We start from the raw sequence: 27,777 nt of genomic DNA, 5'->3' as shown, positions 1-27,777 counted from the left end.
CTGCTGTTTGCACCTTAGGTGTGATAAACTGAACACTAATTAGGTCTTAACACTTGTAATTAGATGGTTTATTCATGCTGTTGTAATGTAGTTTTCCTCCCCAAATTTGGTTTCACAGTTGTCACTTACCAGATCATTGCCTGAGCTTTGGTGGCAATATTGATAACTTCTTACAGGCCCCACCATCAGTCAATGCTTATTTGTTGAATGAACAAACGCTTCAGAGTCTAACCGCTTCTGGTTCAGTGCAGTAGCCTCCTAAACTAGTCTTGCTTCTTCCATTCTTGATCACTTACAGTCCATTCTCAACAGAGCTGCCAGAGGGCTTCTCTTAAAATCAAAGTCAGATCATGGCCCTCCTCTCCTCCAGGAGCTCACGTTTCACTTGGGATAAAAGCCAAAATCTTGATGCAAGAGGGAAGAGATATGGGGATATATGTATATGTATAGCTGATTCACTTTGTTATAAAGCAGAAACTAACACACCATTGTAAAGCAATTATACTCCAATAAAGATGTTAAAAAAAAAAGCCAAAGTCTTACATGAGGCCTGAACTAGAAGGTCCTATACAGCCCTGCCCTCCCATTCTCTCTGTTGACTGCCCCTCCTGCTACTCTCTCTTTCATTCGTCCTATCCCGCTCACCTAGCCTCCTTGGTGTCCTCAAGGCTAGAATGCTCCTGCCTCAGAGATTTTGCACTGGTAAACTTTTGCACTACTGGGCATGATCTTCTCCCAGATATTGGCATGACTAACTCCCTCATGTGTTTCAAGTATCTTCTCAAATATCACCTTGACTACCCTACCTGAAATTGTAACACTGTTACCCTACTCTTTTTTATACTTAGGTATAAATCCAATTAAAAAATGCACAGAGGGCTTCCCTGGTGGTGCAGCGGTTGAGAGTCCGCCTGCCAATGCAGGGGACACGGGTTTGAGCCCTGGTCTGGGAGGATCCCACATGCCGCGGAGCGACTGGGCCCGTGAGCCACAACTACTGAGCCTGCGCGTCTGGAGCCTGTGCTCCGCAACAAGAGCGGCCGCGATAGGGAGAGGCCCGCGCACCACGATGAAGAGTGGCCCCCACTTGCCACAACTGGAGGAAGCCCTCGCACAGAAATGAAGACCCAACACAGCCAGAAATTAAAAAAAAAAAATGCACAGAATCTATATTCTGAAAACTAAACAATGATGATGAAAGAAATCAAAAAAACCTAAATAAAGGGAGAGACACACTATGTCCATGAATTGGAAGACTCTACATGGTAAAGATGTCAATGGTCCCCAAATTCATATATAGGTTTAACACAATTCCTATCAAAATCCCAGCATGTTCATTTTCTAGGTATAGAAAAGAGGATTTTAAAATATATATGGAAAGGTAAAGGAACTTGAATAGTCAAAGCAATTCTGAAAAAGAAGAATAAAGTGGAGGAATCATTCCTCCTGATTTTAAGACTTACTGTATAGCTACAGTACTCAAGACAGCATGGTAATGGCAGAGGGATAAACACATAGACCAATGGAACAGAATAGAGAACCCAGAAATAGACCTCCACAAGTATGACCAGCTGACTTTTAACAAAGGAACACAAGCATTCAATGGAAGAAGGATAGTCTTTTCAACAAATGGTGCTGGAGCAACTGGACATCCATAGGCAAAAACCAAACAAACAAACAAACAAAAAACAAAAACACCCCACATAACTCTCAATCTAAATCTCATATCTTATGTAAGCTTAGCTCAAAATGGATAATAAATTTAAATGTATAACGTAAGAACATAAAACTTTTCATAGATAACTTAGGAGAAAATCTGCATGACATGGGGTTAGGAGACGAGTTCTCAAACATGGCAAAAATGATACATTGGACTTTGTCAGAATGAAAAACTTTTGCTCTGTCAAAAACACTGTCAGTAAAATAAAAAGACAAACCACAGATTGGGAAAAAATATCTGTAAACCACATATTCAACAAATGACTTGAATCCAGAATATGTAAAGAACTCTCAAAACTCTACAGTAGGAAAACAACTACCCAACTAAAAAATAGGCAACATGCTTGGACTGAAACTTTACCAAAGAGGATATAAGCAAATAAACACATGAAAAGATGTGCATCAGCCATTAGGCAGATACAAATTAAAACCTTGGTGAGAATCATTACACACCTATTTAGAATTGCTAAAATTAAAAAAAAAAAAGACAACAATTGATGTGGAAAGGATGTGGAGTAACAATTCTCATTCATTGCTGTTGGGAAAGTAAAATGTTACAGTCACTCTGCAAGACGGTTTGTTAGTTTCTTATAAATTTAAAAATACACTTGCCATACAACCAACAATGTCACTCTTAACATATTTACTCAAGTGAATTGAAAACTTACGTATACGTCAAAACCTGTATGTGGATGTTTTTTTTTTTTTTCCCCTTTTTCTTTGATGCTATTTTTTTAATACCTTTACTGGAGAGCGTGTGGATGTTTACAGCAACTTTATTCATAATTGCCAAAAGCTGGAAGTAAAAAAAAAGATATCACTCGATAGGTGAATGTATAAACAAACCGTTGTCTATCCATCCAATGCAATATTATTCAGTGATAAAAATGAATGAGCTATTAATCCACACAACAACATGGATGAATCATAAATGTACTTTGCAAAGTGAAAAAAGTCAGACTACATGTTGTATGATTCCATTTATATGATATTCTAGAAAAGGCAAAAATTTAGATATGGAAAACATATCAGTGATTGTCAGGGGATGGGGTAGGAGGAGTGACTGAGTGCAGACGGAGCTGTACAAGGGAATTTTTAGGGTGATGGGATGTTCTCTGTGGTACAATGGTGGTGGATACATGAGTGCATCTTTCAAAAGCCATAGAACTGTATACCACAAAGAGTGTATGCCAATTAAAAATATCAAAAAGGATTTCAGGAGAAACTAGGGTGGAAAGCAGATCATCGCAGATGAATCTAATTATATTACACATGTATAACACAACTTTGCTGAAAGGAGTGGGGGGAAAAGTAGCTGACCTAAGTAACTTTGGAAAACAATATTTTGAATAGATGCTGTAAGGCTAAAGACAAACAAAACTGTATATAAACTATGTACTCCAGTCGGTAGATTTGTTTCTCACAGGGATACAGGTTAGCATTTCTGAAACTACACTAGGATGGAACAAATAAGTAAATGGATGGTGGATGGATGATGAGAGTCAGGTTTCTCACATTCAGAGAAAGAACTTACAAATAAGCAACGTGGGAAGTTAGAGGAATAAACCTTAAGGTGCTAGACTGCAGTCAGAGACACCAGTGTGAACTCATTTATATATGTATAAATGTATATATATACACACGTATATACATATAGATGGATAAAGAAGTAAGTACATATATGGGTTAGTATACACACATATACATATATATGAATATTAATAAATATGTATATCTCCTATCCTAGCTCCATCTGCTGAGGGGGCCTAGAAGCAGTGAAACTCCAACAGCAATGAGCACACCCCAACCCACATTATAGTTTATAAATATCATTCTCAAATCAAAAGAGCCAGTGCTTCCTGGGGAAATGGCAGTTCTAGGGCTGGGGCAGGGAAAATGCGAGAAAAAGGATGAGGACATGTCAAAAGGACATAGGAGCCAACTTGAAAGTGTTCTCAATTGCCAAAGCGAGAATAATGTGAGCAACAAAGTAAATAACTATATAATCATAGTATTGGAATATAGCCCAAATAATGAACTAATTATCCATGGGTCCATACTGATCTAAATAAATGATTGAATGAATGAATAAATAAATAAATTAATAAGGAAGAAGGGCGAGATCTTCCTTATAGGAGAATTATCAATAATAAATGTAGAAGGAATGAGAGAAATAGAAAATCACCATTCGAACACCACAGCAATAACTGCTGCAGGTTAGATCCATTGATGAATGCTAAAATTAGTGGGCAAAATTTTAAGTAGAAACAGAATAGTTACATAGCTTTCCCAGGGTATCTCCTCCCAAATATTTATTAATTACTGTAATGGCCTTAACATATGTCCACAAATTTTTTGATACTCCTGCATCCAGAAGGTGGAGCTTAATCCCTCTCTTCTTGAGTGTGAGCTGGGCTGAATGACTGGCTTCTAAGGAATACAGTACATAAAGGGAAAAATAGTAACTTTACAAAGGAGAAATCTGGCAGATACCACCTTCAACAAGTGGTCAAGTTTAATATGATGAGAAATAAGTCATGTTGATATCATGTACCCCCTAATATGATGTGATGAGAAATCTATAACAGTAGTCTAATCATGAGAAAACATAAGGCAAACTCACACTGAAAGACATTCCACCAAATAACTGACTAGCATTCTTCAAAACTGTCAAGATCACATAAAATGTGGAAAGACTGAGGAACTGTCCAGATTATAGGAGAATAAGAAGGCATGACCAACTAAATGCAATGTGGTGTCCTGGATTGGATCCTGAAACAGAAGAAGAACATTAGTGGGAAAATTGGTGAAGTCCAAAAAACAGTCAGTAGTCAAGAGTATCACATTGCTGTTAATGTCTTAACTTCGATAAATGTATCATGGTTTGTGAGATGTTAACATTAGGAGAAGCTGGGGGAAGGATATATGAAAAATTTCTGTACTATTTTTGCAACTCTTTTATTAGTCCAAAATTATTTCAAAATAAAATGTTTTTCAAAAGCATATTGAAAATTCCAAGTGCTGGCAAGGATGCAGAACAACTGGATCACTCAAACATTGCTGGTGGGAATTTAAAATGTTACAGCCACTCTAGAAATCAGTTTGACAGTTTCTCACGAAATTAAACGTACATAAGACATACAACCCAGTAATTAAACGGCTAATTGTATTATTCATGGGCATTTAGCTCAGAGAAATGAAAATGTGTATCCAAATAAAAACTTGTATATGAATGTTTAGAGTCACTCTATTAATAACAGCCCAAACTTGAAACAAAACCCAGGCGTCTTTCAATGAGCAAATACTTTTTAAAAACTGTGGTACGTCCATACCATGGAACACCGCTCAGCAATGCAAAAGAATCAAACTATCGATACACACAACAATTTAGATGGATCTGGAGGGATTTATGCTGAATGAAAAAAGCCAATCTCCAAAGGTTATGCCGTGTATTATTTTTATGACATTTTAATGACATTCTTGAAAAGACAAAACTACAACTAGTAATGGAGAAGGGATGAGTGGTTGCCAGGGATTAGAGGTAGGGTGATAGAACAATTCCGTATTTTGATTGTGGTGGTAGTTATATGAACTTATAAATGGTATATAGAACTATACACCCAAAGAATCAATTTTACTGTATGTTAATTCTACAACTAAAAAATAAAAGCCATACACCAAAGATGACTGTACTTTATACATTATTATATCCATATTGTAACTCAATGGAAAATGAAGAAATTCCAAAAGAATGTAAAAATTGTGCCATATTTTCATGTCTACGTTTTAAAGTTAAGTGATGAAAAAATATAAAAGCCATACATATGGGGCTGTGTTAGTTGTTTTTTTCCTATTAATTTTTTTTTTAACATTTATTTATTTAGGCTGCACCGGGTCTTCATTGTGGCATGCGGGATCTTTCGTTGCGGCATGCAGACTTCTTAGCTGTGGCATGCATGAGGGATCTAGTTCCCCGACCAGGGATCGAATCTGGGCCCCCTGCATTGGGAGCGAAGTCTTACCCACTGGACCACCAGGGAAATCCCTCCTGTTGATTTCTACTTACCGCCTTGAGCTGATTGCAATACTTTGAAATGTGTTTAGACTTGCTTTGGGCCCAAGGTGTTGTCAAAGTTTTTCAATGTTCCATATGTGCATGAAAAGAATATACATTCTATAGTTGTGGATATTAATATTTCATATGTAATCTATTAGGTCAAATTTGTTTAATGTGTTGTTCAAATATTTCTCTATTTTTCTTTAAACTAAGATAGGAGTGTACAACTTGTTGTGATAAAAGAATCACTTGTGGGAAATTTTTAGGCTGAAGATGAAGGTAGTTTCTTCCAGAAGGGTTTGTGTACATTTCTGCCAAGTGCTTGGAGGCGTTACCAGTCCAAGACCACCTTCGATCAAGTTCACAGCTTGATATTTCTTTGACAACCCAGGCAATGCAAATTCAGGCTACAATTCTATGTGAGAACAGGCCCATGGCCATAATTCTCAGTGACAAGTTTTTCTTCTTTTACTTCCACTGCTCTTGTTAACCCTGGAGAACAGTACCTTTGGTTCCTACTTTCCATCAGAGTATAATCCTTTGGGGTCCAAATTTAACATGGGGGAGAGTCTTTCATCAGTCTCCCCACCCCCCGACCCTGGATTATGGCCCTTCTGTCTACTTTGACTCTTGACACCTTCCTGTCCCCTTACCCTGTGCCTTGACTGCCTAGATTTTTTTACCTCCTGACCCTCCTCTGGTGCCCCATGCCTGACCTCTGTTTGAAAATCCCAGCTCTTCTGTTACCCGAGGGGCAGCCACTGAGTCACTGAGGTAAAAGGATATACAAATACGAAACTAATATGATTCCCTGCCTCAAGTGAGGTGATCAAGGCATCAGTGACTGGGCTTATATATTAGTTTCCTGGGGCCGCCATAACAAAGTACCACAGACTGGGTGGCTTAAACAACAGAAATTTATTATTTCCTCACAGTTCTGTAGGCTGGAAGTCCCAGAGCAAAGTGTCAGCAGGGTTGATTTCTTCTGAGGCCTCTCTCCTTGGCTTGTAGATGGCCGTCTTCTCCCTGTGTCTTCACGTGGTCTTCCCTGTGTGTGTCTGTGTCCTAATCTCTTATTATAAGGACACCAGCCATATTGGATCGGGGCCCATCCCAATGACCTCATTTTAACTCAAGCACCTCTTAAAGACCCTGTCTCCAAATACAGCTATATTCTGAAGAACTGGGGATTAGGATTTCAACATGTGAATTTAAGGGGAACACAATTCAGACATACCCACTTATATCAAAACCAAGGAATTCTGTGACCTGCCCATGTTACCACACCAATCTCACCAACACAAATGAGTTTGCCTCTGTACCACCTAGGTTTTGGCAATAAGCAACTTCACCTTGCACAAGCATGATGTGCCGTCTGCTTCCCAAGGCAAGTCTTGTCTGTTATGAGAGAATTGGCAAGCTTCAGTGCAAAAGTTTGAGTTCCAGATAGTAAATATTAATCTGTTCTTTGAAATGCTTACCAAAGTTATCAGTATGTTCATTAGAAGCCTCATAATTATATTTAACATTCAATAATGAAATCAACAGGGTAGGATTCTACCCTCAGTTCTTTGGTGCTGAAAGTAGAATCTCTTATTTTGTTCTCCTTGTCATTATTTCTCTTTTCCTCCAAGTAGTTCAGTGAACCATACAAGACTGTAAATATGAAATCCTGTGACGTGCTTAATTGACAATATATGGAAAAAATGTTTGTGCCAGTAGCTATAAATGACATCATACACTCTGGAGGAAAGGTGTTTCAGTGGGAAATAATGTAGCAATGATAAACACACCAGTTACACTGAAGACGGGAAGGCATTTGGCAGAGAAAGAAAAGAATGGTTTCGCAGCACAGAAGTTTTGATGGAGAAATTGACTTTAAGTAGGCTTAACATAGACAGTGCATGTGTCAGCACTAACAATCGGCATTTCTGTATTTTTATCTAACATTATTCGTGGCTTCAAAATAAATATTTTCTGTTTCATCCTGCATCATAGAAAATAAGTAGTATAACTTCCCAGGCTCCCCAAGGAAATACTGGCTAACACTTATTGAGCACACCTCTGCCAAGTACTGCCTGCATCGGCTCATTTCACCTGCAACCCAATCCTAGAAGGCAGGTACCATTCTTTGCCCCAGTTTATCAATGAGAAAACTGAGGATGCAGTTTGGGTGATTCTCCCACGGTCACACAACTAGGAAAATAGAGGAACTGGGGCTTGAAACCCACTCTGATTCCAAATCCCATGTATTTAACCACTGTATTTAACCTCTTGTTGACCCCACGTTTCCTCAAGTGTATAATGCATAAGATACAAATGAACACCTTGGTGATACTGAGGAAATACTATACCTGGAAATATTAGAAAAAAAGAAAGCTCTGTGCAAATAGGCATAGATGTCAAGAAGCTAATTAGGGGAAAAGGGAACTCTCACTGCCTGCCATGTTCAGGCAGTAAGAGGTTTTGTTGTTTGAGTTCTTCATAGACTGGCAAAGCTGGAAGAAAATACTTTATTGTTTGGTAACTTCGATGGCCTAATTCACCAAGTATTAGTTAAAAGGTACTACACAGTGGTTGGGTCTAAAAATTATTAGTAAAGGAAAGCTTTAGCAAAGTTATCTTACAATCAGTACCACTTGCTTGTTCTCTTAAAACACTGAAGAGTAGTTTCAACTATTTAAATATCACCTTAAGTAATAACAACTGGACCAAAGAGAAAAGAACAAGATACTGTTTACAGCCTAATTGTTCAAACTATTTCATGGGAACACAGAGGGGTAGAGGACCTTTTCCTTTATTTCTTCTGAAGGAAAGAGGCCCAATAATTGGCTGTGAATTGAAGATTTGCAAAAATAAATCATATGTAAGGAAATTCTTGCCTCAGGTTCCCTTGCCAATATCAGGGTGTGTCAATGAAAATAGCTGCAATGCACAGGAGTATATTGAAGTAGACATTTCGGATTCCAAATATGGGAAAACTCATCGGGCAGGACAGTCAGGAGACCTGGGTTCTAATGCAGGGACTATTTACACCCAAGGGACTTCACCCAACCATTTCTCAGGCCTCGGTTTCCCTATTGGAAACATGAAGCATTGGACAAAATCATCTCTCCAGGCCATTACAGCTCAAGTGCACTGGTCCTCTGGGCCCCTCTCTGCAACCTCTTTCTAGGGGCTGAGCTTTCTGGGACTAGTTGGAGAGTTTCTTCCCTGTGCCCAGATGTGAGAGAAATGCAAAAGCAAGTGCTGTCGTTTGGAGATTGGCACTGAGGAGAGCTCCTTGTCAGGAAGGAGTGTATTATTTGACTGTTTAATGGTGTCACAAACACATGCTTTGACAAAGCAAGAGCTCTCTCTCACCCAATGAAAACAATCCCTATTGCTGAGAGAGATGGCACATTATCAACATCAGCAGTTTATTCTGGTATCAGCACTAGCCACTCAAGCTGAACTCAACCGTCTCTCCTTGCAATTCCCTATCTCGTCTGATTTTCACTTTCTGGTTTGCTATCCTCCCATTGTTCTTTTGCACAGCGTGGGAGCTGCTTCTTATTCTGTTTGTTGCCATAGGAATCGAGTTTCATACAGATATGCAAGTGCCACCGACTCACCTGCTGCTGCTCCCAAGGCACCAGGCTTAGGATGTGATCTCTGGGGAAATTATGGCTCCAGGCGGCCACTCCCCAGTGTAAGGAAAGTAAGCACCTAAGATTTGCATGGTAATTCCAGTTTTCAACAGGCAGGCCATCTGTGTTTTCTCCATCCTCCTGGAAACATATATTCCAGAGAGTAAGTCTCATTTTAATTTGCAAGCAGGGTAACTAAGGCACAAAGGCTTTACATAACTTGACCAAAATCCCACAGAAAGTTAATGGTACTACTGGGGTTCGAGCCCAAACTCTTCGGTTCAGTTCTGTTTCCTTCCATTAGATCACTGTCTCTGATTCTAGAGTGCTTAATGCTGAGACCAGAACAACTTGCTGCTGCAGGCAATTAGGGAAGTGTCATAGCCTAGCTCAGGGGTCAGCAAACTACAGCCGAAGCTGGCCCACCACCATCTCTTTAAATAAAGTTTTATTGGAACATAATGATGCCTATCAGTTTATGTATTGTCTCTGGTTGCTTTTGCTCTGTGACAGCAGAGGTGAGTAGCTGTGACAGAGACCATGTGGTCTGTGAGTCTGAAAATACGTACTATCTGGCCCTTTACAGGAAAGCTTGCTCTCCCCTGGCCTAGTGCGTAAAGAGTTGGACTCAGAATTCACACATACCAAGATTAAAATTCTAATCCTGCTACTTTGAAGTTGTGTCACCTCAGAAGTTACTTAACCTTCCTAAGCCTCAGTTTCCCTATATGTAAAATGGAGTATAATAACTGTGTCTGCCACTTAGGGTTGTTGTTTACCCCTTAATAAAATTAAATGAGATAATGTATGCTTAGAATAGTATCTGGCATAAATTATCACTCAATGGCAATTATTGTTACTTCTGAGGAAAATCAGGCCCCCTCTGCCAGTGGTTTCTCTTGGCTAGCTGAGGTGCATTCAGCTGGCTGCCAAGAAGCACAAGATTTTCATAGGTTTGGTACAAAACCCTAAAAGCCAGGGCCTGCCTGCCCCTCCTTGCCATTCCTACCCCTCGCTGCCCCCATACCCCCCAGCAATGCCTGCTATAACTGAACCCACTTCTGATTCGGCTTCTGAGCTTGGTTATTGCTACTCAGGCCTCTCCTCTGTTAGTTAAGGACATTTGACTGCTGCTTCTGCTTGGACACTGTTGCTATGCTTGGGATTTCCACCCCCAATGGATCTGAGCTTTCAAGCAAAGTGTAGCCTGCAACAGTGAGTAGAATAGGAGGGAGGTGAGAGCGGTGCATTTTAGTGTAGGAGTGGGGCCCAAGCCACAGATTTATTGTACAGGTGTGTCCCTTTTGTGCATATTTCTGGACTTTTGAGTTATCTTAGTGGAACAGGATGACTGATTTCTTATGTTCTGAGCTTGTCCATCAGAAATAGGTCACTCCAATGCCTCAGCCAGCTCAGAGACTCCATGGGATGAGTTGTGAGCGAGTGTGGTCACTGCTCTCCTTGAGGTGGCCCCCAAAGGTTGGGGTGTACTTTACGCTTCCTGGACCTCTCTACCAGCCACGGTAAGCCTATCACTCATGACATGATCTAAGCCAATAAGCAGCTCCATCTCCTCATCGGCGTCTTTTTTTAGGATTTCCCCATTGGGAGCTAGACATTTTAAAATATTTCACCATATCAAACTGCAATTCATTATTTGAATAACTTTCTTTACTAACTGCAACTGAAATAATAAAGTTTCCCTTTTAAACGAATGAATTCTAAAAGGATCAGAGAACTCCCAATCAGTTTCTTGTCAGTGTGAGATGGTCTCAAGTTTCTCATCTGTAAAATGGAAGTGATGATAGTCAGTCTCTCAGGGCTGATGTGAAAATTCAGTGAGGTCGAACAGTGGCTGGCACTCGGTGAGAGCTCAGGACGGGTTAGCTAGGATGGTTGCGAAGACGAGGCTAAATTACCAGTCCAAAGTTCGAATTGATGGACTTGACAAAACCTCACCCCAAGGTCAAAGCACTTGTGGCTTTGGCCGCCTGCACAGTCCTAGGGGGATTATATATAAATTCTCTGTCAGGCTGGGAGCATTTTTGTTTGTTTTGCTTTGAGAAGAGCCATCCCCCCATTTCTACCCTCCAGGTGTCTAGGGACCTGATCCAGACCCTTCTCAAGCCAATATTTTCAGGCTCTACAACTTGAGGTTAAAAAAACAAGTAGTATTTTTGTTCCCCATGACGCAAAGATGGCCACCTTCAATTTGTCCTCAAGTACCTCCTTTCAGTTTCAGGATATGTACAAGGAGTTCCAGGAAAGAAGTTGGTCTTTCGTTTTAGCATCCCGGGATTTAATGAGTACGTTCAGGATGATCTATTTATATCCTTTAAGCGGGGAGGATGGCAAGTAGGGTAATTAGGGGCATAAGCTTTGAGTCATGCAAATCCGGCTTCTGCCCCTGGTCCTTTCACTCTCTGAGCCTCTGTTTCCTCACCTAAAATATGTAGATCTTGATAGGCCCCACCTCGTATGCTGGAGGGGAGGAGGAAATGAGACAGAGCACGTAGTACAGCCCTAGTACAGGGGACACGCGTAGGAGGGACAGACAGGGTGTCAGGAGGCATCTCTTGTTTCCTTCCTCTTTGTCTGCATACCCGGATAATTTCTCCTCTCAGCCTTTGTCTTCTCAGGCTGACAAGTCCAGACCTCACACTGTGCCTAGTCGAGAGACAACCGATGGGATGGTGCCTTGGTTAACCTCCATCCCATTTCTTCAGGGAAAAAGCAGGTATCCTAGGAACAGATGAAAGCAAGCTAACTACAACCGAACATTGTTCTTGTGTGTGATCAAACTCACGCAGTTCTTGGGGTGTCAGTTAAGACGATGCCGTTTCATGATCCTGTAGCCCTCTTTAAGGGTACTAGAGGGTAACATCTATCACTTCGATCATCAGGTATCCCCACATAAGCTTCTCGGAGTCTTTGCAAGCTGGCTTCATGTAGGTCCTGGTCCAGCTTCATACTGGATGCACATGATGCTCAAATCACTCTGGAGAAGCTGAAGCCAATGGTAGAAAACTCACAGCCTGTAAGGCCTCAGGGAGTGTCACATTTTCTAATAAGTTCCCCCTTGAAGCTTGCTCCAAGGAGCAGGTGAGCACAACATCAGGGCCAAGCCAGCCCAAACAGCCTATTCTCTGCCAGGTGGGCGTGGCTCCCTTCCTGTTGGACCCCCTCCATTGCTTCAACATTATGCTTGTGCACTAGTCCGCTAGGGCTTCGTAACAAAGTCCCACAGACTGGGTGGCTTAAACGACGGAAATGTATTGTCTCCAAGCTCTGGAAGCTGGAAGTCTGAGTCAAAGTTTGGCAGGGTTGGTTTCTTCTGAGGTCTCTCTCCTTGGCTTGTAGACTTCTCCCTGTGTCTTCACGTGGCCTTCCCTCTGTGTTTGTGTCCTAATAGCCTCTTCTTCTAAAGACACCAATCAGATTAGGCCCACCCTAATGATGTCATTTTAACTTAATTACCTCTTTAAAGACCCTGTATCCAGATACAGTCACATTCTGAGGTACAGGGCATTAGGACTTCCACATATAAATTTGAGGGGGCACGATTCGGTGCATAACAGCTTGCATGCCCACACACAGTGAGCCCAGGGCCCCAGCCCCCAGTCTAAGTGCGGATCCTCCCATGGCACTGCCTGCCCTTGGAAATACTAGTTTCTTTTTCCTCCTCTCCCCCTCTCCCCCCTGACAAATGGAGACCTTGTTCTTTTGTTCCTGAAGCTTCCGTTATGAGACTCCCTCACTCTCCCAGCTGCAAAAGATACACAACCAAATGGCTCTGGGGTCACCCAGTCATGACCTCCTTCTGACCTTTTCACTGTGAAGAACAGGCCCTCTCCGCCTTGCTTTTAGCATCTTGCAGACTTGAGCCCAGCTTAAAGTCTCCTAGTACTTAGTTAAAAAGTGCATGCACATTGGGCACAGTGACTGCCAAGGGATATTTGAACATTTCCACCACAGCCCAGAGTTTGAAAAAAATCCAATCTCCTTGTCAGAGCACGTTTCCAATTAGGCTTCTCAGTTTGGGATTTGGGAAATGTGGTCACTTGCAGGTAGGAGCCTACCTCTTTAGAGGCATATGCATAATTATGTATAATAATGTACCTCCCGAAGATGCATAATGAATGATAATTAAGATATTTACATTATGCACGTGTGCTTTCAGCCCCAGGACTCCAATTCAAAATGCCAATTGTCCCTTAACATAAAATGAGATTCATGACAAATCTTCCTAGAACTTCATCTCAAATGTTTTCTTTCAGCCCTAGGAAGTACAAAGAGAGAGACTGGAATCAGAGCGCTGGTATATCACCCATCCGGAATTTTCCAGGCAGTCCAAGTTTCAAAGCATGTGTCCCAGTTTGGGGTTTGAAAAAATACAATCTTCATAATTTCAAAAATAATTCAACAGTGAGATTCGGTTAATTCACTTTTTAAATAGTCAATCCACATTTTTAAAGAACCCACTGGGTACACCATATGATGACGATCACCGCCTTTTTTTTTAAAAAAAAAGATTTATTTATTATTTATTTTTGGCTGCATCGGGTCTTAGTTGTGGCATGCAGGTTTTCTCTTCTCTAGCTGTGGCACGTGGGTTCCAGAGCGTTTGGGCTCTGTAGTTTGCAGCACACGGGCTCTAGTTGAGGAGGCATGCGGGCTCAGTAGTTGTAGCGCGTGGGCTTAGTTGCCCCCCACCCCCACCCCGGCATGTGGGATCTTAGTTCCCTGACCAGGGATCGAACCCACGACCACTGCATTGGAAGGCGGATTCTTTACCACTGGACCACCAGAGAAGTGCTGATCACCACCTTTTTCAATTTCCTTTCAACTGTTTTCCCCTTGCCCTTTCCTTCTCACTCATCTCCAAAAAGGAAAATCTCAGGTCACCTTTGGCTACTTAGGTGTATAATAACGGGTATGTGAAGGTCTGTCATTATCTTTCCTATTTCCTGTATGATTCAACATGTTTAAGGACCCGTAACCATGCATAGCTCTAATAACCTTATTGTCACTTCTTTAGATGATGGGAGAGAAATGCCTAATATTCACTTTAGAAGTGCAAAGAACATTCTAGAATATATAATTTACAATGCAATTAAATAGATCTGGGGAGTTCCTATTCTGTGTATTTGATGGTGTCTGAGGCAGGGAGACATGGTCGTGGAATAGGAGTAAAGAGGCATTTCTTTATCTTTTCCCTCCAACATTAGAAAAATTTCAAGTCTACAGCAAACTTGAAAGACTTTTACAATGAACAGTATTCAAGTGTTTTGGAACGAAAAAAACAGGAATCTCCTTCTGGTTTTCCCTAGTACACTATGACCAGGCGAGCTTGGGCAGAGGCATTTTGTTCTCTGTCCTTCTGAACAGTATGTACCTAATTGGGACAGCCATTTGTAATCTGAACTAATTGTATCTACTTCCTCAGCATATGAATGTTAATACCGCATATTTCTTAAAATTTCCAAAGGTCTTTGCTGTTTAAGGACCACTGGTCACTCCCTTGCCCTGCCCCATGACTGCCCCCACTGTCTGCCCCAATTCCAGCCCATCCACTTGTGTATCCATCCTCTCCTTCCAACTCTACGTCAGTCATTTGGGAATGTGAAAATCTAGACTACAGGGAATGTTTAGTTGCTACCTACCAAAGACAGTTTAATGAAGCTGGAAGAATATTTTTCAAGCAAACGTCATAGAGAACATCAAGCAATCTGAGGTAACCTTGTTAGACAGAGAAATATCTGTCTTCCCTTTTATTTGGCTCCTGATTTCTGTCAAGCTTGAATAAATCATAACACAAGGTTATTTCAGTTCTTCCTGCCACAAATGCAAGGCAGATTACGAAAATTACAAAATACGGGTGGTAAATGTACTTGGGTGAGACCAGAGTCCGTATCAATTGGTGCTCACCCAAATGAGTCAGAACTCTGGAGGATATAGAGGCTACTCCCCAAAATACTCATTTTAAAGGGTTTATTCATTTTTGAACAAGTCCCAGCTCTGCATCTGAGGAAAATATGTGTGTGTATTAATTATAACATTTATAATAAAGAAGGTAATCATAGCTTGCAAATTCTAGACTCTTTAATTCAAAGACTTCAAGGAACTTTATAAGCATCAATTACTTCTTTCAACTCCCCTGTGAAACAGATACGTCCCAGTATATCCATTTATATTTATTAACAAGTACTCTACAAACTCCCTTTTATTTTGGTTTTAAAATTTATCTTGGATATAAAGTATCCAGCGTGTATATATGATAGTACTTTGCATATATATAACACCTTTTTTCTAAGAGCTCAGCACACTTAAGAGTTATCTTCACAAAAGCCTTTAAGGTCGATAAGAGGAAGCACTATTGGTCTGGATTTCTAGATGGGAAAACAGAACTTAGTGAAAGACCAAGATCTACTTTCTTATTCCAGAGAGCAGATTGGGCAAAAACCAATTTCTGGCCAGGAACTCAGTTTAAGAACCACATTCTCTGTAAGCAAAACTCTGAACCTGAAGAATAGTCATTACTTTTCTGATTGTAGCCAGACCTTACCTGGGAAAAATCTAATTTTCTCATTCTAAAAAATAGTACTTAAAAAGAAAAAAATTCCTATGCAACTACTGGAGGAAATACCAAGATGAATTGTACATGGTTTTTTCTCTCCAGGAGCTTCTCAAATATCCCCCGAAAGAAGGAAACCCTGCTGGTTGGATTTAATTTATGTCATTACGTGAAGGTGAAGGTGAAGGTGATGTGGCCCAGGTCCCCCACGGGCTTCCTCCAGAGCCCTGTCACTTCAAGTAAAGAAAATCAGCCAAACATGACTCTTCTTCAGGCCCTACGTTACAGAGCACTAGACGAGTCACAATTTCCTTGTTTCAGTTTCCACACCATCTTAAAAGGAAGTAACAATCTCCCAGGGCAATTTTTGAAGATAGATTCACAATTATCGAACACTTTGAAGATTATAAGTGTTGTATAGTATCAAGCACGCTTAGTCAGAAATTCTGCAAGAACTAAATCCCTACATATTTCTTATCCTTTATAATACATTGAATCCCTTTAGGGTGATTTGAAATGAAATGTTTATTTGATTCTCATCCAATTCTAGGCAAAGTAGGTATTCCTCATTAAGATCCAAGATAATATGTAAATATTTCCATTAAGTATTTCTTTATCTATATGCTAAATTTAAAAATCTTTTGTTGTATTGAGTCAGAACCATAAAACCGAATGACACTTTAGAGATCAATTCCAACCCTTCTCATTTTACAAATGAGGAAATTGAGGCCTGGAGAGGCGAAAGGATTTGTCAAGGGTCAAACAGTAAGACAATAGCAGTTTTGTTGATTCTTTCTAAGTTCCATGCTTTTTCCAAAACACCACTTAACCATGTTCCTTGAAGGACAATAAAACACAATTTTATCAGAAGATGCAAATTTTTGATATTTTGCACATACACTGACATACATACACGTGCCCGAAATTCATTCCTCCCCTTCTTCTCTTCTCGACCCTATGCCTTCATAGGCCTTGCTTCCTTTTCCACAAAATTAGAGGCCAGCAGTGAGAATGTTCTCAAGCTCCACCCAACACATCTGTGTAAACACCTATTCTTACCTGTCATACCTCCACCCTTTCCTGCCCATGGGTAGCAATCCCTCTGGGCTCATCCCCGGAGCAGAGCACCTTGCCCCCTCACTGGTAAGTTCCCTCAAGCCTATAAAAATATTCAAGTCTCACTCATCTAATACTTTTGAAAAAACATTCCTTAATCCTAATCCCCACCCCACCTCCCATTCCAGCTTCAACCTTGAATATTCAGCTACCTGCTGGTCCACATGTAAATGTCCCATGGACACCACACATTCAACTCATCCAAGATTTAACTCATCTTCTCCATACTCAAACTTTCTTGGTCCCCAGTCTGCCCTTCCCAGTAAGTGACACCGCAGAGCTACTCAAGTTAGAAACGTAGAATCATCCTTGATTCCTTCCTCCCCCTCAGGCTCCTCATCCAAGCATTCAGCTTTAATGAGATCATGCCCTTCTACCTTCCAGGTGGCATAGGGCACTTGCTACTTAGGCATCACTTGGGAGCTTGTTTTTGTATTTTTTTGTTTTTTAACATCTTTATTGTTTGAAATGCAAATCACAGGCCCCATCCAAGACCTGTTGAACCAGAATCCACATTTTAACGTGTGGCTCTTAGACAATGAAGTTTTGGAAGCATTGCTTTAGGCAGTGTTTGTGAAATACACAACCGCCTCCATCTTTGACCAGCTCTCCATCAGGTCCTCTGATTCCCCACGCTCCCTCCCCTCACAAGCCTCCTACCAGGTGCTGTTCTGGTGGCCTGGAACCCTCTTCCCCCTGCTTTGCCTGGATAACTCATATTCGCCTTTTTGACCTCAACTCAAATATCATCTGTTCCTTGATCTCCTAGCCCAGAGGTCAACAGATTTTCTTATAAAGGGACAGAGAGTAAATACTGTCAGGTTTGCAGGCTGTGTAGTCTCTGTTGGAACAGTTCAACTCTGCCACTGTAGGGCAAAAGTAGTCGTAGATGATACAAACAAATGGGACTGGCTGAATTCCAATAAAATTTTATTGGCAAAAACAGGTCCCAGGCTGAAGAATGGCGTGTAACTCAAAGCTTGCAGCCCCCTGTTCTAGACTGGGATGAGAACCCCTGGAATATGATCTTACAGCACTGTGCCCCTTTTCTTCAGAGCACTGATCACAGTTTGCGGTTATACATTCATTAGAGTAACTTTGGAGTCATCAGTATGTTCAAACTTTTTTAAGCCATCAGGCCTGATGAGATCACCCAGGAGGTGGACATAACTAGAAAAGAGAGGGCCAAGGACTAATCCCAAGGGTACTCCAATGTTTAGGGGTCAGGAAGAGGAGGAGGAACCAGCAACAGAGACTGAGAAGTTAGCGGTCGGTGAGTTAAGACTAAAACCCAAAGAGCGTGGTGTCCTGAAAGCCAAGCGAAAAAGGAAACAGTGACCAAGGGTGCCAAATGCTATTGCTGGATGAAGACTGAGCCATGATCATTGTATTTGACACCAAGGGAGTCATTGGTAGTCCTGACAAGAGTAGTCTGGGGGGAGGAAAGCCTGATTGTAGTGGGTTCAAAGGAGAATGAGAGGAGTCAAAGTAGGCTCTTTAATAAGTACAGACAACTCTCTGCGTAAGTTTCTCTGTAAAGGGGAGCAGAGCCACGGGGCAGTAGTTGGAGGAGGATACAGGGTCAAGAGAGTGTTTTTAATGATGAGAGGTATTATAGCATGTTCCAATGCTATGGGAAAGATCCAGTAGTGTGAGAAAAATTGATGAGAAAGGAGAGCAAGGAAACAACAGTAGGAGAGAAGCCCCTGAGTAGGTGAGGGGCATGGGATCTAGGGCACCCTTGGAAGGGCTGGCCTGGGCAAAAGCACAACTGCTTAACCCAGTGTGACAGTTCATTTTATGTGCAACTTGGCTGGGCCGTGGTACCCAGATATTTGGTCAAACATTATTCTGGATGTTTCTGTGAGGGTGTTTTGAGTGAGATTAACATTTCAGTCTGTAGACTGTGAGTAAAGCAGATTATCTTCCATAATGTGGATGGGCCCCATCCAATCAGTTGAACGCCTTAAGAAAAAGACTGACCTTTTTTTTTTTTTTTTTTTTAAGCTATCAGTTGTTTCCATCTCCCATCTAGATACGCTGTCCTGGAGGTTCAGCTAAACTCAAAAGACTCTAAACCGAACTCATTATAGTATCCAAAAATTCCTGTTTCCCCTATTTCTGTTCATACAACCATTTTTCGTTTGGCTACCCAAATCTAAAGTCTGGCAAGTCTAGAGTCACTCTTGGCTTCTGGTCTCTTGCTTCTCACAAGTGATCAGTCAAGTTTAGTGGGTAGTGTCCCCTCAGGGTCCACACATCATAGTATTCCCCTCTTTTATGGGCAGGACTAAGAATGACTGACCTCTCCCTCTCTCTCTGTGTGTATATATATTATATACTGTCTGAAGGCAGTCCAATTGCAACATCAATTCCTTCCTGGGTCTCCAGCTCGCCAGCCTGCCCTGCACATTTCGGACTTGTTAGCCCCCCAATCATGTGAGCCGATTCCTTAAAATAAATCTCTGTCTCAATATCTCTCTCTCCCTCTCCCTCTCTCCCTCTCTTTATATATATATATATATAAAATATATATAATATGTATATTATATATAATATATATACACACATATATAGTATATAAATGTATATGATATATATTTATACACATATATACACACATATACACATATGTAATACAATAAATATTAAAAATATATTTACATATAAATATATATAATCATATATATAATACACACACACACACACACACACACACACACACACACACACACACACACACACACACACACACACCCCCGATGGTTCTGTTTCTCTGGAGAGCCCTGACTAACCCATCCAGTATAACGGGAGAGATGGTGGCTACCTGCTTCAGGTGCAGTTCATTGCGGGGAGGTGGTCGCAGAAGCTTACAAAAGTCTTCTTTGGATTGTTTTCAGTGAAGTAAAAAGTAGAGTCATCGGCTGAGAGTGAGAATGGGGCAAGAGGTGCTGAGTGACTATGGAAAGAGAACGTGGGAAACTGTCACCTGGGAAAGGGGAGGTGAATGAAGCAAGAGGGTGTCATTGGATCAGTTGAACCTCTTGTATCCACTTAGCACTGCCCACCTAGATCCTCACTGGTGTGTATGTCTCTTGACACCTTCTAGACTGTAAACTTCTCTGCTGGAGTACCATGTCTGCTGCATCTCCCATGCCTAGTTCTGTGCTTTATCCTAGTAGGTGCTCAGTACTAAGTTTTGAACAAATAGAGGAGGGGCAGTGAAGAGTGTTAGTAGCCCCTGAAGCCCACCCACTATAGACCCAGTTCTCTCTCCATGCCAGGGGGAGGGGGTAAAAGTGACCACTACTTGGGCCTCTTCTCTTGACTACCCTTTGTAGCCTGAGCTTCTCAGTCCTTCCTCTAAGCCAGTGGTTCTCAAAGTGGTTCCCCTGACCAGCAGCAAGAGCATCACCTGAGAACTTGTTAGAAATGCAAAGTCTTGAGTACAGCCCTAGGCCTTATGGAATGAGGAGCTCTGGGAGTGGGGCTCAGCAAGCTTTCCTGGGCATCCTGGCTCATGCTCAGGTTGAGGAAGCACCGGCCCACGGTCAGGGTGACTCTGGTTTGCTCTCACGGGGTGAGGTCTGACACAATAAATCTCTGCATCAGGAGCTCCTTGAAAGCTGGGCCATTGGAATGACCAGCTGAAGGAAGGAAAGGCTTCAGTCATGGATGTGGGGGCCCTAGAAGAGGCCGCCAGTCAGTTTTGTTTGACACTCTCTTCAACAACCTCTGTCCCTACAAATGCTTCACTGGCCAGCAGGAGTCACACTAATGATAGTCATTTACAGAAACCACTTAATATCTTGACGCAATTACCACACAAGTCATTACACAACTCTTATTTTAACTTTGTTGTAAGTTTTGATTATAATACTAATTTTTTCTTGTGTGCTCAATTTTCATAGCTTATTATTCATATAACAGTGCTATCTGCTCCCAACTCAAAAGAACTGGACACCCGATGAAAATATTGACCCAATCAGCTTGAACACATGAAGACAGCAATTACTAGTTCCCTAGGCTCACATACAACTAGGTTTCAGTTTAAGCAAACTCAATACACAAAAACCCATGTTTATAAAATCAGTGGTAAGATTCACATCAAAAAGACATTTCACTTCACAAAAACTTTTTCTGCAATAGTGACCATATTACATCAACCCAAAGCTTCATTATATATGTATCTGTTTGTAATTTACTCAACGTGTATAATTTTCTCAATGATTTTCAGGAGCACACCTATGACATAAATGGGGGCATACCGGCAGCAGCCTCCAGCTCTTGGTGGGAATGAACTGGGAAGCTCGAGAGCACCATTTGGATTCCAGGTTATTCTGAGGCAGTCCTGTCACAGATCCAGTCTTTTCCTGGAGATTTCCCACTGATGCCAAGGACAGCTTCTTTTATGAGAGCTAGAAACCCTGGCAAGGTGTGAATGACAGCACATTAAGTCATGCCTTGTAGCTGGTTCTTGGGGGTGCTGAAGCCGAAGTGCCCTCCACACAACTAGGTGAGAATCAATAGCAGTTCGTTGAGGGAAGAAACATTGAAACATTGGAACATTCTGTGTTCAATTCCGAAATGTTACTTTAAAGAAATATTTATATTGTTAATGAAGACAGGGGCTCTATAAATCTTGTGTGCTGAATTATCATGTAATGAAGCCATTGCTCAGAATTCTGATTAACCCACCAGGTCAGTCAATTCCTCCTGCCCGATTTACAATGATAAATAGCCCGTGAAGTGCTCTGTCTGGCAATGGCCTTCCTCATTTACAGTGTCTTACACAATCAAAGGGGAAATCCCTCGTCTTGAGTGTGAACTCAACACTCAGTTATGTGGTCAGCCCCAGTTCTCCTGTCCATGCCTCTCTGCCCAAGCGGTCTTCTTCCCGCGTGCCAGTTCAGGACTCAAGCGCTGAGCAGACCCGCTAGACCTCACTTCCAAAGAGGCCTCTTCTGGGAAGTCTTCTTGGATTAATCCCTTCAGAATTCCCCCCTTGAGCTCTCCCTTCTCAGCTCTCATATACTGAGATTGGACTGCATTACTCTGCACTTAGCACACTGCTTCATCAAGTAAAAAGAGAGAGAGATGGAAAAGAGATTATATAAAGGTGGGACTGGGACATAGGAAGGAACCCAAATCACTGTCATTGCCAGAAGCTCAAAGCTTAATGAACAGTTCTTCCACCTCAGTGGTTCTTAACCTTCAGGGATCAAGGACCCTCTCTAAGACTCTGATGAAAGTGGGAGCTCCTCTCCTTAGAAATACGTTCATATGCACACACATGCAAAATGTTGCCTCTGATTTCAGAGAATTTATGAACCTCACACAGTGCATCCATAGGGCCCAGGTCAAAAGTCACCAAGAATCACCCTTCATCATGAAATCCAATCAAACCATCTGTGATTCATGTGACACTGACATGAGAATCGTTTTATTAAAACATCTGACAGGGCTTCCCTGGTGGCGCAGTGGTTGAGAATCTGCCTGCCAACGCAGGGGACACGGGTTCGAGCCCTGGTCTGGGAAGATCCCACATGCCACGGAGCAACTAGGCCCGTGAGCCACAATTGCTGAGCCTGCGCGTCTGGAGCCTGTGCTCTGCAACAAGAGAGGCCGCGATAGTGAGAGGCCCGCGCACCGCGATGAAGAGTGACCCCCGCTTGCCACAACTAGAGAAAGCCCTCGCACAGAAACGAAGACCCAACACAGCCAAAAATAAATAAATAAATAAATAAATAAATAAAATTTAAAAAACAACATCTGACATATTGTTGGTTGATTGCCTAGGTTCTGCCTGCACCTTCGCCTGCCCCCACTCCCTTCAGGTGGGCTCACTCACTCCCTCGGCTCCCACTGCCCTCTCTATCGGTGGCTAACCATTCTCTGCCCCCTTGTGAAACCTACCAAAGGTACAAAGGCTCTAATGCAGAAACACACACTTAAGCGCATAACCCCTCAGTGGGGCCCCTGATCTTCAGCACACTCACAGGCCAGCAGAAGTCCATCCACAGACCCAAGATGAAGAATCTCTGGCTTAGAGAGAACCATATCTCCTTGTACTAAGTGGATTCAGGCATTTCGTATTTTAACTTGGCGTATAATTCTAGGCCAGTGATTCAAAGAAACAAACTTTGAACTTTCAAACAGCTGTATAATCCAGGCTCCAATCTTCCTGGCTTCTTACGTCATTACAGAAATCCTGATCAAGCTCCCAATGCCAAAAATGCAAGTGACTCACACACAGCTTTGCAGAGCCCAGTCTGGTGCCCCCAGGCCCTGCCACAGCTCTCTCGGGTACTGTGAGTGAACATTCCGGCAGGCCTTGGCCCACCGTGCTCAACTGGGGACTAAATCAACTTGTTTCATTACCCTATTAAACCCAAGTCTGTTATTTTGATGCTATTTACAAGATAATAAGATCCAGCAAAGCCTAGTCATGAAGAAGATCTATTGCCTGTAATGAATCCTAATTTTGCAAGCAGCTCCATCTCATATCAATAGCTAAACATATTTGCCTTTACCTTGTTTGTCTGTAAATTTGACGCATTTCTACTCTTAACAATGAATATTCATAATCTAAGCTAAATGGGTTTTAGAAATGCAGTCCCTTCATGTGTGAAGTAGGATGCTAAAATTGAAAGAATATGAACTTCAGAGTCAAGAGGAAGTGTAAGTCACTGCACTGCCATGACCTGGCTGTGTCTTGCATTAAATCATTGAAGCTTTCTGAGCCTCAGTTTAATGATCTGTACAATGGGGTTAATAAGGCCCTCTTTCAAGATTGTTTTGAGGATTCAAATGAAATGATGGCTTCTGAAAGGACTTTAGAGATCTGAAGTGCTATAAGTCTGTAATGACTGCTTCCTGTTTAGTATATAAATGATTTTTGAAAGAACAAATGATAAAGGTGGATGGAAAGGATTAATGATCTTGAGCACAACTCTATACAAGTATTAGAGGGAACTCATGCAGATTCTTTCCTTATTACTGGTATTAACCTTCAAGGATAAAAACATGGCATTTCATAGATTTTGGAGAGACTAGGTAACGTCCGCTTCTGCCATCCCCATACTATCTTTAAAGTCAATATGGGTTAAACAAAGCGAAAAAGCCACAGGCTAAGAGGTGGGGCTTTTACTTGTAATCTCAGCTGTGGTAGTGATGTGCCAGGTCACTTAACTGCTTCTTGGTTCCGTTTCCTCATCTGCCAGTGGAGCTAATACCACCTGCTCAATTTATCCAATGGGTTTAAACCGACTTTAAAAATCAGAGGGTGGACTTCCCTGGTGGCACAGTGGTTAAGAGTCCGCCTGTCAATGCAGGGCACACGGGTTCGAGCCCTGGTACAAGAATATCCCGCATGCCATGGAGCAACTAAGCCCCTGTGCCACAACTACTGAGCCCGTGAGCCACAACTACTGAAGCCCGCACGCCTAGAGCCCATGCTCCGCAACAAGGGAAGCCACCGCAGTGAGAAGCCCGCGCACCGCAACGAAGAGTAGCCCCTGCTCGCCGCAACTAGAGAAAGCCTGCGTGCAGCAACAAAGACCCAACGCAGCCAAAAATAAATAAATAAATACATGTATTTTAAAAAAATCAGAGGGAAAAGAAAAAAATCTGGAGAATGGCAGCAGGGTGGAGGGAGGAGAACGTAAAGAATGAGGAGCAAGAAGAAGGAAGTAACAAGAAAGCAGCTAATGCTGGCAGCGTCTCTCGTCTGCCCTCCACAAGAGCTGCAGGCAGAGAGGAAGCCAGAAAAAGAGAGAAGATCTGAAAGCCTTTGCACAGCGGGAAAGGGGGGAGGCGGCGAGTGGGGACAGTCCTCCAAGGGAAGATTTGGTGTGCGGATCTGCTTCAAAAGCTGCACCGAGATCCTGTGCTGGGGACCCTGATTACTAATCCAATTGGCAAGAACCCTAGGGACATATTTGTCGTAATTAAATTCCCAGAAAGTAAAGGCGTTTGATATAAGCTTCAGATCAGCAGAAAAACTGGATTTATTTTGGAGGGTGCACTAGGAGAAAAGGCAGCAGGATGGTTTAAGAAGGATTCTGTGTGGGAGGCTCAGGTAACGTCTTTGTTTTCTTGAGGAGTCAAATCATAGATGTAGGAGAGGTTTCAACCTGAAGAACAGGCTGTGACATAGGAAGAGAGTTAAGATTCGGGTTTGCGGTCTGGACTGTCGAATCTAATGGGGGGAGGGGAGAGTTATACTCAGGTCAGTTCAAGGGCATTTTTGCCTTGAGCACTTCCTGTGCCCCAGGCCTTGGACCAGACGTCAGTGATGCAACTTTTCAGCTACTTGACAAACACTCACTGCACATCCACTCGATGCCAAGGGTACGGTATCCGTCCTCATCCCTGCGTGACCCACGCCCAGCACCGTGCTCTTCCCGGCACCAGGCTGAACACCTCTCGCTGTGGGCATGGGGGCGGGGGGCCACGGACATGTCACACGTGTAGAAAAGAAGGAAGAAGCTGGATTTCAGCTTGTAGTGAAACAAAGAATAAAAACAGAGAAAGAAGCTAGGGAGAAAGAGGAGAGGTGGGGACGGGCGGGGAAGGCTCAACCTTGCTTCCTTCAGAAGAGGGAGTTCATCAGATTCCATAGAGGAGGCAGCAGGGCAGAGGGGCGGCAGGTCGGGGCCTCCAAGAAACCAGAGAGAGAAAGGCAGAAGGAAGAGTAGCAGGTAAGGGGAGGCAGTAGAGGAGGAAAGAAAGATGGGGGAGCTCAAAAGAAACCTGGAAGGACTAATTAAAATAACACCAAGGCGGGGCAGTAAGCGCATCTCAGAACAGGTAAAACAGATAATATAAGAACACAGGAAGCTCAAGACAGAGCCTGTGGGGCTCTGAGAGCAAAGAAACAGGATATAATTTTAGTGTAAGAAACAGGGCTGAATACAAAGAAGGGCATGTATTATGCATGAAAGGACATGGCTTCCAGGCTCTTCGCAGTGGTCAAGAGGGGGAGGAGGTCATACAGGAGAGGGAGTTTGCCCGGTTCACATCATGTAGAATATCTGAGGCCTGAGCTGGACATGTATGTAGAGAGAGGGGTGAAAAACTTATCCTCCGCCTCCAGATGTGTTTACAATGCATAACCTTCTTTATTGCTATAAGGACATGGTTCTTGACTGGGAGCTACTGGCATCTAGTGAGTAGGGGCCGCGGATGCTGCTCAACGTCTTACGATGCCCAGGACAAGCTGCACAACAAAGGTCTGTCCAACCAAAAGCGTCAGCGGCCAAGGACAAGAAACCTTGGTAAGTGCTCTCATCTCCATCTGAAGTCCCTATTCCCATGGACGGAGGTGGTGAGGGGTATCTGAAAATCTCCTAATTAAGGGAAACTCAGTTCTCTGTCCATCAAAAAGAGTCTCTTCTGGGTTAACTTAGTAGCTTTGGGTAAATGCTTAGTGTTCCAGGGTTCCACAGCCCACCCCCATTTCAGTCTCCCCAAGATGGCGACGGAGGTTGATATGGGGGTCCCTGTGCAGCTCCTCACTGGCCTCTAGAGTAGTGTCCCCAGATACCGCCACTCCATCACTGAGCACCTTCCCGGCATCCAGCGATGAGGTCCAAGGCTTGCAAAATGTAGGGTTGGTTCTCTCAGGCCAGTCCAGGCCCGACGTCGTGTTCCACCTTGCTGACCCGGCCCTGCCTCAGCCTATGACTACCCTTCAGGTCTTCTGAGTCTCAGCATATCCTCCACTCAGCCCCTGGATTAAGCTGTCCACCTGCAGCCTCTGCCATGGGGCCACCTTTCCCCTCACCACAGTGGCCGGCCGCCTGGCAGGCCCGGTGGCTCTCAACATTCAGTGACCTTCCATGTCCTCCATTGGGAGCCTATGGAAACGTCTGGATCCCTCTATGCCAGGTAGGAGCTGGAGGAGAAGTGGCCTTCCCTCTTGCATGGATTTCTCCTCTATTATGATTGCTCTTTGTTGATGAGGAGCTCTCTGAACGGTGGTCTCCCAGAGTCCTAGAGAGCAAAGATGGCTTCAATCCAGTCTGTTGTCAATTCCTCCTTAAACCTTGTCGGAACACTTTGGTCAAACCTCCACACCCACCCTCCCCCCCGACCCCCCTGCCCAGGCTGCACTCTTTTTAATATGCAGTGGGAGGGAGAGGTGGAACACCGGTACCTGGCTTCTTAGTCACACTTCTGTCTTTCATTTTTCCCTCGGCCACCTCTCGGTGTGCTCCACTTTGGTTCCTTTGCTTGCATCATAGATCATATTCTGGGTTTTCCCAGTTGATGCCTTAGAGTAAAGCTCTAGAGTCCCAGTTAACCAGGCTTACCCCTTCCTTCCTTTCCTCCCTCCTCCCCTCCCTCCATCCCTCCCTTCCTTCCTTCCTTCACAGCTTTATTGAGATATGATTCACTTACTATAAAATTCACCCTTTTAAAGTATACAATTCAGTGGTTTTTAGTATATTCACAGAGTTATACAACCATCACCACTATCTGATTTTAGAACAATTTCATAAGCCCCAAAGAAATCCCACATCCATTAGCAGTCCTTATTACCCTCTCCCTACAACCCTTGGCAACCATTATTCTACTTTCTGTCTTTATGGATTTTCCTACTCTGGACATTTCATGTAAATGGAATCACACAATACATGGCCTTTAGTGACTGGCTTCTTTCACTTAGCACAATGCTT

Source organism: Eschrichtius robustus, chromosome X (genome assembly GCF_028021215.1).
Source record: "Eschrichtius robustus isolate mEscRob2 chromosome X, mEscRob2.pri, whole genome shotgun sequence".
Lineage (NCBI taxonomy): Eukaryota > Metazoa > Chordata > Mammalia > Artiodactyla > Eschrichtiidae > Eschrichtius > Eschrichtius robustus.
This window is presented reverse-complemented; position numbering follows the sequence as displayed.